Source organism: Salvelinus fontinalis, unplaced genomic scaffold (assembly GCF_029448725.1).
Source record: "Salvelinus fontinalis isolate EN_2023a unplaced genomic scaffold, ASM2944872v1 scaffold_0160, whole genome shotgun sequence".
NCBI lineage: Eukaryota > Metazoa > Chordata > Actinopteri > Salmoniformes > Salmonidae > Salvelinus > Salvelinus fontinalis.
This window is the reverse complement of record NW_026600369.1, coordinates 72986-89195: the sequence shown is the minus strand read 5'-3', so window position 1 is coordinate 89195 and position 16210 is coordinate 72986. Positions and strand designations below refer to the sequence as shown.

The window sequence follows — 16210 nt, the reverse complement described above, 5'->3', positions numbered from 1 at the left end:
CCGCAGTAGACTGACGTCATCGCCGTTACATACCGCAGTAGACTGACGTCATCGCGTCACATACCGCAGTAGACTGACGTCATCGCCGTTACATACCGCAGTAGACTGACAGGCGTCATCGCCGTCACATACCGCAGTAGACGGACGTCATCGCCGTCACATACCGCAGTAGACGGACATCATCGCCGTCACATACCGCAGTAGACGGACATCATCGCCGTCACATACTGCAGTAGACTGACATCGCCGTCACATACTGCAGTAGATTGATATCGCCGTCACATACCGCAGTAGACGGACATCATCGCCGTCACATACTGCAGTAGACGGACATCATCGCCGTCACATACTGCAGTAGACGGACATCATCGCCGTCACACAGGCTCATACAGGAGATTTCTGCTAGGCTTTAATCCGAGGGCTCATTTTTCAAAAGCAATACCACAATTATTTGTTATTTATTTTCCATTATGATCCCCCCCCCCCCCCCCCCCTCCCCCCCTATCACACACTTGGAAAAATGACTATCCCTCGTCAGCAATTATTTTGGGGTGAAATCGCACCGCTGGGCCGTTCAGTCAAACCAACGTTGGTCTTTGTCTCTGCTGTACGTTTGAACGCAATAAACCGTCTCGTAGGAGAAGCCTATACATCATGGAGAGGAGGGAAACATTCCACCAATCACTGAGACCTCGGACAGCAGGCCTCCCTGCACACCTGCTAGGACTACAGGATGATTTTACACTGGAGGAGAGGAGACAGAAGAAGAGAGAAGAGAGAAGACAGAAGAGAGAAGACAGAAGACGAGAGAAGACGAGAGAAGAGAGAAGACGAGAGAAGAGAGAAGACGAGAAGACACGAGGAGAGGAAAGGAGGAGAGGAGACAGAAGAAGAAAGGAGATAAGACAGAAGAGGAGAGAGAAAGGAGAGAGGAGAGGAAAGAGAGAAGAGGAGAGGAAAGAGAGAAGAGGAGAGAAGACAGAATAGAAGAGAGATCTTCTGGTTTTTCTATTTAACAAAGAGCTGGATGATAATTTTAGAAATATCTTTTTAGCTAAACAATGGATACACACATATGTGTACGCTCCCTCTCTCTCTCTCTCTCTCTCACACAGAGACACATTAATTCCCCCAGCACCATGCTTATCGATCCAGGCCCAGATACCCAGTGGTATTACACAGACAGGCTGTCGGCTCTCTCACACCCATCAACACACACACAATAAAAAAATAATCATAAAAAAAAAGGAGAAGAAAAAGAAAGAAAGAGGCAGGCGGACAAAGAGAGAGAGAGAGAGAGAGAGAGAGGTGTACACAGAGAAGAGAGCGAGAGAGCGAGAGAAAGAGGGAGTCATATAGAGAAATGAAATAAAGAAAGCAGTGTGTCATGTTTTGAAGAGGGTACATCTGTGGGGGTTTCAGGCAGTAGCAGAGGGTACATCTGTGGGGGTTTCAGGCAGTAGCAGAGGGTACATCTGTGGGGGTTTCAGGCAGTAGCAGAGGGTACATCTGTGGGGGTTTCAGGCAGTAGCAGAGGGTACATCTGTGGGGGTTTCAGGCAGTAGCAGAGGGTACATCTGTGGGGGTTTCAGGCAGTAGCAGAGGGTACATCTGTGGGGGTTTCAGGCAGTAGCAGAGGGTACATCTGTGGGGGTTTCAGGCAGTAGCAGAGGGTACATCTGTGGGGGTTTCAGGCAGTAGCAGAGGGTACATCTGTGGGGGTTTCAGGCAGTAGCAGAGGGTACATCTGTGGGGATTTCAGGCAGTAGCAGAGGGTACATCTGTGGGGATTTCAGGCAGTAGCAGAGGGTACATCTGTGGGGGTTTCAGGCAGTAGCAGAGGGTACATCTGTGGGGGTTTCAGGCAGTAGCAGAGGGTACATCTGTGGGGGTTTCAGGCAGTAGCAGAGGGTACATCTGTGGGGGTTTCAGTCAGTAGCAGAGGGTACATCTGTGGGGGTTTCAGTCAGTAGCAGAGGGTACATCTGTGGGGGTTTCAGTCAGTAGCAGAGGGTACATCTGTGGGGGTTTCAGTCAGTAGCAGAGGGTACATCTGTGGGGGTTTCAGGCAGTAGCAGAGGGTACATCTGTGGGGGTTTCAGGCAGTAGCAGAGGGTACATCTGTGGGGGTTTCAGGCAGTAGCAGAGGGTACATCTGTGGGGGTTTCAGGCAGTAGCAGAGGGTACATCTGTGGGGGTTTCAGGCAGTAGCAGAGGGTACATCTGTGGGGGTTTCAGTCAGACAGTGTTTGTTTCCATGTGGAGGCTTTCTGAATGCAGCAGCTCATCCTCCCATTGTAACACACACACACACACACACACACACACACATTCACACCACCCTTCCAGTGTAGTTAGAGGAAGCAGCAACATCTCCAGGCTATAATTGACAGCTTCCTTTATTACCTGCCTCCGCTGTGGCCCATATAGGGCTCTGGTCTAAAGTAGTGCACTACATGGGGAATAGGGCTCTGGTTTAAAGTAGTGCACTACATAGGGAATAGGGCTCTGGTTTAAAGTAGTGCACTACATAGGGAATAGGGCTCTGGTTTAAAGTTGTGCACTACATAGGGAATAGGGCTCTGGTTTAAAGTAGTGCACTACATAGGGAATAGGGCTCTGGTTTAAAGTTGTGCACTACATAGGGAATAGGGCTCTGGTTTAAAGTTGTGCACTACATAGGGAATAGGGCTCTGGTTTAAAGTAGTGCACTACATAGGGAATAGGGCTCTGGTTTAAAGTAGTGCACTATATAGGGAATAGGGCTCTGGTCTAAAGTAGGGCACTATATAGGGAATAGGGCTCTGTACTATAGTAGTGCACTATTAGGGAATAGGGCTCTGGTCTAAAGTAGTTCACTATATAGGGAATAGGGCTCTGGTCTAAAGTAGTGCACTATATAGGGAATAGGGCTCAGGTCTAAAGTAGGGCACTATATAAGGAATAGGGTACCATTTGGGACGTATGACACAGCTCTAAATGGCATCCACTTTTACCACTTCCTGGTACAGCAGGAAGCCATGGAGGGATGCTGTCTGAGCAGCGTGGGAACGTTTAGCTGGCGTCTGAAGACGGCTCTTTAGGAGGGAGGGAACCGTACTCTCAGAGACACAGAGAAACACAGACACCTGACAGACTTCAGGTCGATGTAAAAACTTGCGCGTCAGGATGAAAGCCCCAGATTCTGAACCCCCCCCCAACTAACGATTTAGGACATAGGAGAGGGTCCACAGTTTTAATAACTCTGCTCTGATCAAGCGGAGAGGAGTCCCTCGATCCTGACTAGTCTCCCAGTCCCTACCACTGAAAAACATCCCCACAGTATGATGCTGCCACCACCATGCTTCACTGTAGGGATGGTGCCAGGTTTCCTCCAGACTTGACGATTGGCATTCAGGCCAATGAGTTCAATCTTGGTTTCATCAGACCAGAGAATCTTGTTATACTGATTAGTGGCTTCTGTCTGGCCACTCTACCATAAAGGTCTGATTTGTGGAGTGCTGCAGAGATGGGAGAACCTTCCAGAAGGACAACCATCTCCACAGAGTAACTCTGGAGCTCTGCCAGAGTGACCATCAGGTTCTTGGTCACCTCCCTGAACAAGGTCCTTCTCCCCCGATTTCTTAGTGTGGCCGGGCGGCCAGCTCTAGGAAAAGTCTTGGCGGTTCCAAACTTCTTCCATTTAAGAATAATGGAGGACAATGTGTTTTTGGGGACCTTCAATGCTGCAGAGATCTGTGCCTCGACACAACCCTGTCTAGGAGCTCTGCAGACAATTCCTTCGACCTCGTGGCTTGGTTTTTGCTCTGACATGCACTGTCAACTGTGGGACCTTATATAGACAGGTGTGTGTCTTTCCAAATCATGTCCAATCAATTGAATTTACCACAGGTGGACTCCAATCAAGTTGTAGAAACATCTCAAGGATGATCAATGGAAACAGGAAGTACCTGAGCTCCATTTAGAGTCTCATAGAAAAGGGTCTGAACACTTATGTAAGTAAATAAGTTATTATTTTTAATACATTTGCACACAATTTTTGGTTGTTGCCTTTTGTCACTTTGTCATTATGGGGTATTGTGATGTCATTATGGGGTATTGTGGTGTCATTATGGGGTATTGTGATGTCATTATGGGGTATTGTGGTGTCATTATGGGGTATTGTGTGTAGATTGATGAAGAAAAACATTTATTTAATCCATTTTAGAATAAGGTTGTAACAAATCGAGGAGAAAGTCAAAGGGTCTGAATACTTTCTGAATGCTCTCTATCTAATCATGACAATGTGTTAGTGGCTATCCCAGATAAATTCATCCAGGAAGCATGTCTAGCCCAGGTAGAGGTGTTAGTGGCTATCCCAGATAAATTCATCCAGGAAGCATGTCTAGCCCAGGTAGAGGTGTTAGTGGCTATCTCAGATAAATTCATCCAGGAAGCATGTCTAGCCCAGGTAGAGTTGTTAGTGGCTATCCCAGATAAATTCATCCAGGAAGCATGTCTAGCCCAGGTAGAGGTGTTAGTGGCTATCCCAGATAAATTCATCCAGGAAGCGTGTCTAGCCCAGGTAGAGGTGTTAGTGGCTATCCCAGATAAATTCATCCAGGAAGCGTGTCTAGCCCAGGTAGAGGTGTTAGTGGCTATCCCAGATAAATTCATCCAGGAAGCATATCTAGCCCAGGTAGAGGTGTTAGTGGCTATCCCAGATAAATTCATCCAGGAAGCGTGTCTAGCCCAGGTATAGGTGTTAGTGGCTATCCCAGATAAATTCATCCAGGAAGCGTGTCTAGCCCAGGTAGAGGTGTTAGTGGCTATCCCAGATAAATTCATCCAGGAAGCATGTCTAGCCCAGGTAGAGGTGTTAGTGGCTATCCCAGATAAATTCATCCAGGAAGCGTGTCTAGCCCAGGTAGAGGTGTTAGTGGCTATCCCAGATAAATTCATCCAGGAAGCATGTCTAGCCCAGGTAGAGGTGTTAGTGGCTATCCCAGATAAATTCATCCAGGAAGCGTGTCTAGCCCAGGTAGAGGTGTTAGTGGCTATCCCAGATAAATTCATCCAGGAAGCGTGTCTAGCCCAGGTAGAGGTGTTAGTGGCTATCCCAGATAAATTCATCCAGGAAGCGTGTCTAGCCCAGGTAGAGGTGTTAGTGGCTATCCCAGATAAATTCATCCAGGAAGCGTGTCTAGCCCAGGTAGAGGTGTTAGTGGCTATCCCAGATAAATTCATCCAGGAAGCATGTCTAGCCCAGGTAGAGGTGTTAGTGGCTATCCCAGATAAATTCATCCAGGAAGCATGTCTAGCCCAGGTAGAGGTGTTAGTGGCTATCCCAGATAAATTCATCCAGGAAGCGTGTCTAGCCCAGGTAGAGTTGTCTAGCTAACCCTTTCTCCCTCCATCCAGACTAAAATGTAAATGTAAATGTAAAGGAATTTTTAACACTACAGCATACAATGACATTCTAGACGATTCTGTGCTTCCAACTTTGTGGCAACAGTTTGGGGAAGGCCCTTTCCTGTTTCAGCATGACAATGCCCCAGTGCACAAAGCGAGGTCCATAGAGAAATGGTTTACCAAGATTGGAGTGGAAGAACTTGACTAGTACAGAGCCCTGACCTCCACCCCATCGGACACATTTGGGAATGAATTGGAACGCCGACTGTGAGCCAGGCCTAATCGCTCCAACATCATTGTTCCCGACCTCACTAATACTCTTGTGGCTGAATGGAAGCAAGTCCCCTCAGCAATGTTCCAACATCTAGTGGAAAGCCTTCCCAGAAGAGTGGAGGCTGTTATAGCAGCAATGTTCCAACATCTAGTGGAAAGCCTTCCCAGAAGAGTGGAGGCTGTTATAGCAGCAATGTTCCAACATCTAGTGGAAAGCCTTCCCAGAAGAGTGGAGGCTGTTATATCAGCAAAGGGGAGACCAACTCCATATTAAATGCCCATCATTTTGAAATGAGATGTTTGACGAGCAGATGTCCACATACTTTTGGTCACATAGTGTACATATAATACAATTCTCAGAAATTAACTGGATAAAAATACATAAAAGAGAACTCACCGTTAACCTTTCGGTTAACATTTCTCCAATAATAACAAATAATTCAATGGCTATGTTTTCCAAGACATATCAACATCCTCATAGGAATAAACTGGTTTCCATGTTATGCTCTTGTAAATTTACCTCCCTGTAAAAGGTCACTTATTCATTGCCTTAGTTAGGCTCTCCTACCTCAACATGGCCTTGTGTGTGTGTGTGTGTGTCTCAGCATGGGCGCTTGTGTACACCATTGTGCATCAGTGACCTTTCCACTGTAACAGATCTGCTTAAGTGCAGAGGAAGTCTAAAGTTTACGAGAGGAGAATTAACAGCAGGTAGGACATCCAGCTAGCCAACACTTATGGGCATAGTACTGTAGGTCCAGTGGTGCTTTTTCAAATGAGAGTCTGGAGTCCCTGCACCAAGCAAATACACTGCTCAAAAAAATAAAGGGAACACTTAAACAACACAATGTAACTCCAAGTCAATCACACTTCTGTGAAATCAAACTGTCCACTTAGGAAGCATCACTGACTGACAATACATTTCACATGCTGTTGTGCAAATGGAATAGACAAAAGGTGGAAATTATAGGCAATTAGCAAGACACCCCCAATAAAGGAGTGATTCTGCAGGTGGTGACCACAGACCACTACTCAGTTCCTATGCTTCCTGGCTGATGTTTTGGTCACTTTTGAATGCTGGCGGTGCTTTCACTCTAGTGGTAGCATGAGACGGAGTCTACAACCCACACAAGTGGCTCAGGTAGTGCAGCTCATCCAGGATGGCACATCAATGCGAGCTGTGGCAAGAAGGTTTGCTGTGTCTGTCAGCGTAGTGTCCAGAGCATGGAGGCGCTACCAGGAGACAGGCCAGTACATCAGGAGACGTGGAGGAGGCCGTAGGAGGGCAACAACCAAGCAGCAGGACCGCTACCTCCGCCTTTGTGCAATGAGGAGCAAGAGGAGCACTGCCAGAGCCCTGCAAAATGACCTCCAGCAGGCCACAAATGTGCATGTGTCTGCTCAAACGGTCAGAAACAGACTCCATGAGGGTGGCATGAGGGCCCGACGTCCACAGGTGGGGGTTGTGCTTACAGCCCAACACCGTGCAGGACGCTTGGCATTTGCCAGAGAACACCAAGATTGGCAAATTTGCCAATGGCGCCCTGTGCTCTTCACAGATGAAAGCAGGTTCACACTGAGCATATGAGCACATGTGACAGACGTGACAGAGTCTGGAGACGCCGTGGAGAACGTTCTGCTGCCTGCAACATCCTCCAGCATGACCGGTTTGGCGGTGGGTCAGTCATGGTGTGGGGTGGCATTTCTTTGGGGGGCCGCACAGCCCTCCATGTGCTCGCCAGAGGTAGCCTGACTGCCATTAAGTACCGAGATGAGATCCTCAGACCCCTTGTGAGACCATATGCTGGTGCGGTTGGCCCTGGGTTCCTCCTAATGCAAGACAATGCTAGACCTCATGGGGCTGGAGTGTGTCAGCAGTTCCTGCAAGAGGAAGGCATTGATGCTATGGACTGGCCCGCCCGTTCCCCAGACCTGAATCCAATTGAGAACATCTGGGACATCATGTCTCGCTCCATCCACCAACGCCACGTTGCACCACAGACTGTCCAGGAGTTGGCGGATGCTTTAGTCCAGGTCTGGGAGGAGATCCCTCAGGAGACCATCCGCCACCTCATCAGGAGCATGCCCAGGCATTGTAGGGAGGTCATACAGGCACGTGGAGGCCACACACACTACTAAGCCTCATTTTGACTTGTTTTAAGGACATTACATCAAAGTTGGATCAGCCTGTAGTGTGGTTTTCCACTTTAATTTTGAGTGTGACTCCAAATCCAGACCTCCATGGGTTGATAAATTTGATTTCCATTGATAATTTGTGTGATTTTGTTGTCAGCACATTCAACTATGTAAAGAATAAAGTATTTAATAAGAATATTTCATTCATTCAGATCTAGGATGTGTTATTTTAGTGTTCCCAGTATATACACTTTTCAGTGTATATACATACAGCTAGCTGGATTAGAATGGTGGCGTACATACAGCTAGCTGGATTAGAATGGTAGTGTGTTGTGAGTCAATTCTAACCCTGGTCTACATGGGGTCTGTCACATTCTCCCTGCCTGGACCAAACCCCTGTATACATGCTGCCAGGCCAACAGCCATGTAGCAGGGCAGGCAGAGAGACAAGAGACCCGTCCCAGAGCGCTTTGGGGAGGCAGAGTGTCCAGAGACCTGTCCCACAGCACTTGGGGAGGCAGAGTGTCCAGAGACCTGTCCCACAGCACTTGGGGAGGCAGAGAGAGGAGCGCTGCAGAGGAAAACGAAAAGAGATCAGATTCACTGACCCCTGTCGCCTTGTTGCCCTGCTGAGGTCAGCCGCCAAAGCTCAATTCAATCTCAATTCAACTTAAGAGGCTTTATTGGCATGTGAAACATGTTTACATTGCCAAAGCAAGTGAAATAAATAAACAAAAGTTAACTCTCGCTCTGTTGCTCTCCCACCCTCCCTCCCTCTCTTTCACCATCTCTCCCTCCCAGTGGTAACACTAGACTGAGCAGCAAGGGTCCGTTGCCATGGCAGCTGTTCCCCAGAGCCACCCTTGTCTGTCCCATCAGTGTGGCCTGGTGGCTCCACTGTTGTGTACATGGCACAATCCCTCTCTCTTCCAGGACCACACACAGCAACACACATCAGAGGAGAATCAGGGTGGATGTTGGGGATAAAGATATCCTCTGTGGGCTGAACGGAGAAATGTAGAGAGGGATGGACGAACGGACGGAGAAATGTAGAGAGGGATGGAGAAATGTAGAGAGGGATGGACGGACGGACGGAGAAATGTAGAGAGGGATGGAGAAATGTAGAGAGGGATGGAGAAATAGAGGGATGGAGAAATGTAGAGAGGGATGGACGGACGGAGAAATGTAGAGGGATGGAGAAATATAGAGGGATGGAGAAATGTAGAGAGGGATGGACGGATGGAGAAATGTAGAGAGGGATGGAGGGATGGAGAAATGTAGAGAGGGATGGACAGATGGAGAAATATAGAGGGATGGAGAAATATAGAGAGGGATGGAGGGATGGAGAAATGTAGAGAGGGATGGAGGGATGGAGAAATGTAGAGAGGGATGGACGGACAGAGAAATATAGAGGGATGGAGAAATGTAGAGAGGGATGGAGGGATGGAGAAATGTAGAGAGGGATGGAGGGATGGAGAAATGTAGAGAGGGATGGAGGGAAGAGGAGGATGCCTCCCTGGGGGGGGTTCCACTCGGCATTAATTATTCAGCCCGGGAGGCAGGCAGGCAGATAAAAGCTGTTTCTAACTTCAGCCTCCATGTCTCTATTTCTGAAAGTCACAAATACAGTGCCTTCGGAAAGTATTCAGACCCCTTGACTTTTCCACATTTAATTACGTTACAGTCTTATTCTAAAATGTATTAAATAAAACAATATCCTTAGCAATCTACACACAATGCCCCATAATGACATCACAATACCCCATAGTGACGTCACAATACCCCCTAATGGCATCACAAATACTCTAAATGGAGCTCAGGTGCATCCTGTTTCCATTGATCATCCTTGAGATGTTTCTACAACTTGATTGGAGTCCACCTGTGGTAAATTCAATTGATTGGATATGATTTGGAAATACACACACCTGTCTATATAAGGTCACACAGTTGACAGTGCATGTCAGAGCAAAAACCAAATCATGAGGTCAAAGGAATTGTCTGTAGAGCTCCGAGACAGGTTTGTGTCGAGACAGATCTGGTGAAGGGCACCAAACCATTTCTACAGCATTGACGGTCCCCAAGAACACAGTGGCCTCCGTTTTTAAATGGAAGAAGTTTGTTCCGTTCCGTTTTTAAATGGAAGAAAACCACCAAGACTCTTCCCTAGATTTGGCCACCATGCCAAACTGAGCAATCGGGGGAGACAGGGAGGTGACCAAGAACCCGATGGTCAGCCTCCCGGGTGGCGCAGTGGTCTAAGGCACTGCATCGCAGTGCTAGCTGTGCCACCAGAGACTCTGGGTTCAAGCTCAGGCTCTGTCGCAGCCGGCCGCGACCGGGAGGTCCATGGGGCAACGTACAATTGGCCTAGCGTCGTCCGGGTTAGGGAGGGTTTGGCCCGGTAGGGATATCCTTGTCTCATCGCGCACTAGTGACTCCTGTGGCGGGCCGGGCGCAGTGACATGGTAGCCAGGTGTACGGTATTTCCTCCGACACATTGGTGCGGCTGGCTTCCGGGTTGGATGCGCGCTGTGTTAACTTATTGTGACTGCAGGGGCAGTATTGAGTAGCTTGGATGAAAGGTGCACAGAGGTGCCCAGAGTAAACGGCCTGCTCCTCAGTCATAGTTGCTAATATATGCATATTATTATTAGTATTGGATAGAAAACACTCTGACGTTTCTAAAACTGTTTGAATTATGTCTGTGAGTATAACAGAACTCATATGGCAGGCAAAAACCTCAGACAAAATCCAAACAGGAAGTGGAAATTATTAGGCTGGTCGATTTTAAACCAAGATCCCATTGAAATCACAGCGAGATATGAATTAGTTTTCCTACACTTCCTACGGCTTCCACTAGATGTCAACAGTCTGTAGAACTTTGTCTGATGCCTCTACTGTGAAGGGGGGCCGAATGAGAGAGTAGTTAGTGAAGTCTGCCATGACCTGACCATGCTTTGACCATGCGCGTTCACATGAGAGGGAGCTCTGGTCCATCGCTCATCTGAAGTCAATGTAATTCTCTGGTTGGAACGTTATTTAAGATGTATGTAAAGATTGATTCAATACATCGTTTGACATGTTTCTACTGACTGTTACTAAACTTTTGGACATTTCGTCAGCTTTTAGGGAACGCGTTTCGTGACTTTGAAATTGTTTACCAAACGCGCTAACAAAAGTAGCTAATTGGACATAAATAACGGACATTATCGAACAAATCAAGCATTTATTGTGGACCTGGGATTCCTGGGAGTGCATTCTGATGAAGATCATCTAAAGGAAATATTTATCATGTAATTTCTGGTTTCTGTTGACTCCAACATGGCGGCTAAATTGCTAAATTGGCTATTGTTCTAATGTTGCTGTCTCAGATTATTGCACGGTTTGCTTTTTCCGTAAAGTTTTTTTTTTATCTGACACAGCGGTTGCATTTAGGAGAGGTATATCTATAATTCCATGTGTATTATCATCTACATTAATGATGAGTATTTCTGTTGAAACGATGTGGCTATGCAAAATCACTGGATGCTTTTGGAACTAGTGAATGTAACGCGCCAATGTAAACTCTGATTTTTTATATAAATATGAACTTTATCAAACAAAACGTACATGTATTGTGTAACATGAAGTCCTATGAGTGGTATCTGATGAAGATCAAAGGTTAGTGATTCATTTTATCTATATTTGTGCTTTTTGTGACTCCTATCTTTAGCTGGAAAAATGGCTGTGCTTATTGTGGTTTGGTGTGACCTAACATAATCGTTTGTGGTGCTTTCGCTGAAAAGCCTATTTGAAATCGGACACTTTGGTGGGATTAACAACAAGATTACCTTTTAAAATGGTATAAGACACATGTATGTCTGAGGAATTTTAATTATGAGATTTCTGTTTTTTGAATTTGGCGCCCTGCACTTTCACTGGCTTCTGTCATATCGATCCCGTTAACAGGATGCAGCCATAAGTAGTTTAAGCCATTTTGCCACAACGTTGATAGTATGATTGGGTTCATTGTCCATTTGCAAGACCCATTTGCGACCAAGCTTTAACTTCCTGGCTATTGTCTTGAGATGTTGCTTCAATATATCCACAGAATATCTTGCCACATGATGCCATCTAATCTGTGAAGTGCACCAGTCCCTCCTGCAGCAAAGCACCCCCACAACATGATGCTGCCACCCCCGTGCTTCACGGTTGGGATGGTGTTCTTCGGCTTGGAAGCCATCCCCTTTTTACGATCTTTGTCCCCATGTGCAGTTGCAAACCGCAGTCTGGCTTTTTTATGGCGGTTTTGGAGCAGTGGCTTTTTCCTTGCTGAGCGGCCTTTAAAACCTCTTTGGGCTAGGGGGCGGTATTATCACGTACGGATGAAAAGCGTGCCCAAAGTAAACTGCCTGTTACTCAGGCCCAGAAGCGAAGATATGCATATAATTTGATAGATTTGGATAGAAAATAGATACGGTTTATCCCGTCTTGAATTTGATTGATTATTTACGTTTTAAAATACCTAAAGTTGGATTAGGAAGGTTTGGACAAAGTTTACAGGTAACTTAGATATTTTGTAGTCATGTTGGAACCGGTGTTTTTCCTGAATCAAACACGCCAAATGAATAGACATTTTGGAGATATAACGACGGAATTAATCGAACAAAAGGACCATTTATGATGTTTATGGGACATATTGGAGTGCCAACAGAAGAAGCTCTTCAAAGGTAAGACATGAATTATATTGTTATTTCTGAGTTTTGTGGCGCGCCTGGCGGGTTGAAATATGATTGTCATGTGTTTGATGGGGTGCTGTCCTCAGATAATCGCATGGTCTGCTTTCGCCGTAAAGCCTTTTTGAAATCTGACATGGTGGCTGAATTAACAAGAAGTTAAGCTTTAATTTGATGTATTGCACTTGTATTTTATGAAAGTTAAATATTTCTAATAAAAAATATATTTTGCTCTCTGCAATTTTACCGGATGTTGTCGAAACGTTTCGCTAGCGGAACCCCCAGCCTTGCTGAGCGGCCTTTCAGGTTATGTCGATATAGGACTCATTTTACTGTGGATATAGATACTTTTGTACCTGTTTCCTCCAGCATCTTCACAAGGTCCTTTGTTGTTCTGGGATTGATTTGCACTTTTCGCACCTAAGTACGTTCATCTCTAGGAGACAGAACGCGTCTCCTTCTTGAGCGGTATGACGGCTGCGTGGTCCCATGGTGTATATTCTTGCGTACTATTGTTTGTACAGATGAACGTGGTACCTTCAGACATTTGGAAATTGCTCCTAAGGATAATCCACATTTGTGGAGGTTTTTTTTCTGAGGTCTTGGCTGATTTCTTTTGATTTTCCCATGATTTCAAGCAAAGAGGCACTGAGTTGTAAGGTAGACCTTGAAATACATCCACAGGTACACCTCCAATTGACTCAGATGATGTCAATTAGCCTATCAGAATCTTCTAAAGCCATGACATCATTTTCGTGAATTTTCCAAGATGTTCAAAGGCACAGTAAACTTAGTGTATGTAAACTTCTGACCCACTGGAATTGTGATACAGTGAATTATAAGGGAAATAATCTGTCTGTAAACAATTGTTGGAAAAATTACTTGTGTCATGCACAAAGTAGATGTCCTAACCGACTTGCCAAAAACTATAGTTAACAAAAGATGTGTGGAGTGGTTGAAAAACGAGTTAATGACTCCAACCTAAGTGTATGTAAACTTCCGAATTCAACTGTAGATATGGGAGTTTATCAAAATGAGTTTGTTTTGAATTCTTATATGGGTCTGTGTAATCTGAGGTAAATATGTCTCTCTAATATGGTCATACATTTAGCAGGAGGTTAGGAAATGCAGCTCAGTTTCCACCTCATTTTGTGGGCAGTGTGCACATAGCCTGTCTTCTCTTGAGAGCCAGGTCTGCCTATGGTGGACTCTCTCAATAGCAATGCTATGCTTACTGAGTCTAAGTTTGGGTCAGTCACAGAGGTCGGGTATTCTGCCGCTGTGTACTCTCTGTTTAGGGCCAAATAGCATTCTAGTTTGCTCTGTTTTTTTGTTTATTATTTCCAATGTGTCAAGTAATTACATAAAGTACCCCTTGACTTATTACACATTTTGTTACAGCACGAATTCAAAATTGATTCAATAGTATTTATCTACACACCAAACAACATAATGACAAGACATGTTAGATTCACCTTCGGTAACGATTATATTATATATAAACCCAGCAAAAAAAGAAACGTCCCTTTTTCAGGACCTTGTCATTCAAAGAAAATTCGTAAAAATCCAAATAACTTCACAGAACTTCATCGCAAAGGGTTTAAACACTGTTTCCCATGCTTGTTCAACGAAACATAAATTAATTAACATGCACCAGTTGGAACAGTCTTTAAGACACTACCTGCTTACAGACGATAGGCAATTAAGTTCACAGTTATGATAACTTAGGACACTACAGAGGCCTTTCTACTGACTCTGAAAAAAAATAAATAAGAAAGATGCCCAGGGTCCCTGCTCATCTGCGTGATCGTGCCTTAGGCATGCTGCTGCAAGGAGGCATGAGGACTGCAGATGTAGCCAGGGCAATACATTGCAATGTTCGTACTGTGAGACGCCTTAGACAGCGCTACAAGGAGACAGAACGGACAGCTGATCGTCCTCGTAGTGGCAGACCACGTGTAACAACACCTGCACAGGATCGGTACATCCAAACATCACACCTGCGAGACAGGTTCAGGATGGCAACAACTGCCAGAGTTACACCAGGAACGCACAATCCCTCCATCAGTGCTCAGAATGTCTGCAATAGGCTGAGAAGCTGGACTGAGGTCTTGTAGGCCTGTTGTAAGGCAGGTCCTCACCAGACATCACAAGCAACAACGTCGCCTATGGGCACAAACCCACCGTTGCTGGACCAGACAGGACTGGCAAAAAGTGCTCTTCACTGACGAGTCGTGGTTTTGTCTCACCAGGGGTGATGGTCGGATTCGCGTTTATCGTCAAAGGAATGAGCATTACACTGAAGCGGGATCAATTTGGAGGTGGAGAGTCCGTCATGGTCTGGGCCGGTGCGTCGCAGCATCATCGGACTGAGCTTGTTGTCATTGCAGGCAATCTCAACGCTGTGCGTTACAGGGAAGACGTCCTCCTCTGACATGACCGTCCAGCATGACAATGCCACCAGCCATACTGCTCGTTCTGTGCGTGACTTCCTGCAAGACAGGAATGTCAGTGTTCTGCCATGGCCAGGGAAGACCCTGGATCTCAATCCCATTGAGCATGTCTGGGACCTGTTGGATTGGAGGGTGAAGGCTAGGGCCATTCCCTCCAGAAATGTCCGGGAACTTGCAGGTGCCTTGGTGGAAGAGTGGGGTAACATCTCACAGCAAGAACTGGCAAATCTGGTGCAGTCCGTGAGGAGGAGATGCACTGCAGTACTTAATGCAGCTGGTGGCCACACCAGATACTGACTGTTACTTTTGATTTTGACCCCACCTTTGTTCAAGGACACATTATTCAATTTCTGTTTGTCACATGTCTGTGGAACTTGTTCAGTTTATGTCTCAGTTGTTGAATCTTATGTTCATACAAATATTTACACACGTTAAGTTTGCTGAAAATAAACGCAGTTGTCAGTGAGAGGACGTTTCTTTTGATGCTGAGTTTATTATAAGATACATTATATGATTACAGCTGTACTACTTTAGTAATATATAGTGCAATACTTTTATGTTACTTTTAGGCTTCCCAAAGGCTCTTATCAAAAGTAGTGCACTATATATATTACTAAAGTAGTGCACTATATATATTACTAAAGTAGTGCACTATATATATATTACTAAAGTAGTGCACTATATATATATTACTAAAGTAGTGCACTATATATTACTAAAGTAGTGCACTATATATTACTTAAGTAGTGCACTATATATTACTAAAGTAGTGCACTATATATTACTAAAGTAGTGCACTACATATTACTAAAGTAGTGCACTACATATTACTAAAGCAGTGCACTATATATTACTAAAGCAGTGCACTATATATTACTAAAGTAGTGCACTATATATTACTAAAGTAGTGCACTATATATTATATTTAGATGTGAGAACAGATCTCTATGTGATGGGTTGGCTTGCTGTCTGGCTGGCTGTCTGGCTGGCTGTCTGGCTGAATGGCTGGCTGAATGGCTGGCTGAATGGCTGGCTGTCTGGGATAGCCTCATTACCTTGTCTAATGTATTTAGCCAGTAAATAAACCCTGATAGTAGGGTCAGGCTAAAGGCTGGGATGAGGCTAATTGGTTAATGCTTTGAGAGGCATGGCCACTCACATCGCCTAGCAGACACACACCCTCACATCGCATAGCAGACACACACCCTCACATCGCATAGCAGAGACACACACACATCGCAT

General features: G+C 45.5%; 1 protein-coding gene across 7 annotated transcripts in view; it reads right to left on the bottom strand.

Annotated features, from left to right (window-relative positions):
* LOC129843765 (WD repeat-containing protein 7-like) overlaps positions 1–16210 on the bottom strand; it is a gene marked incomplete at its 5' end in the record, with an annotated part of 295613 nt that overhangs the window by 213660 nt on the left and 65743 nt on the right.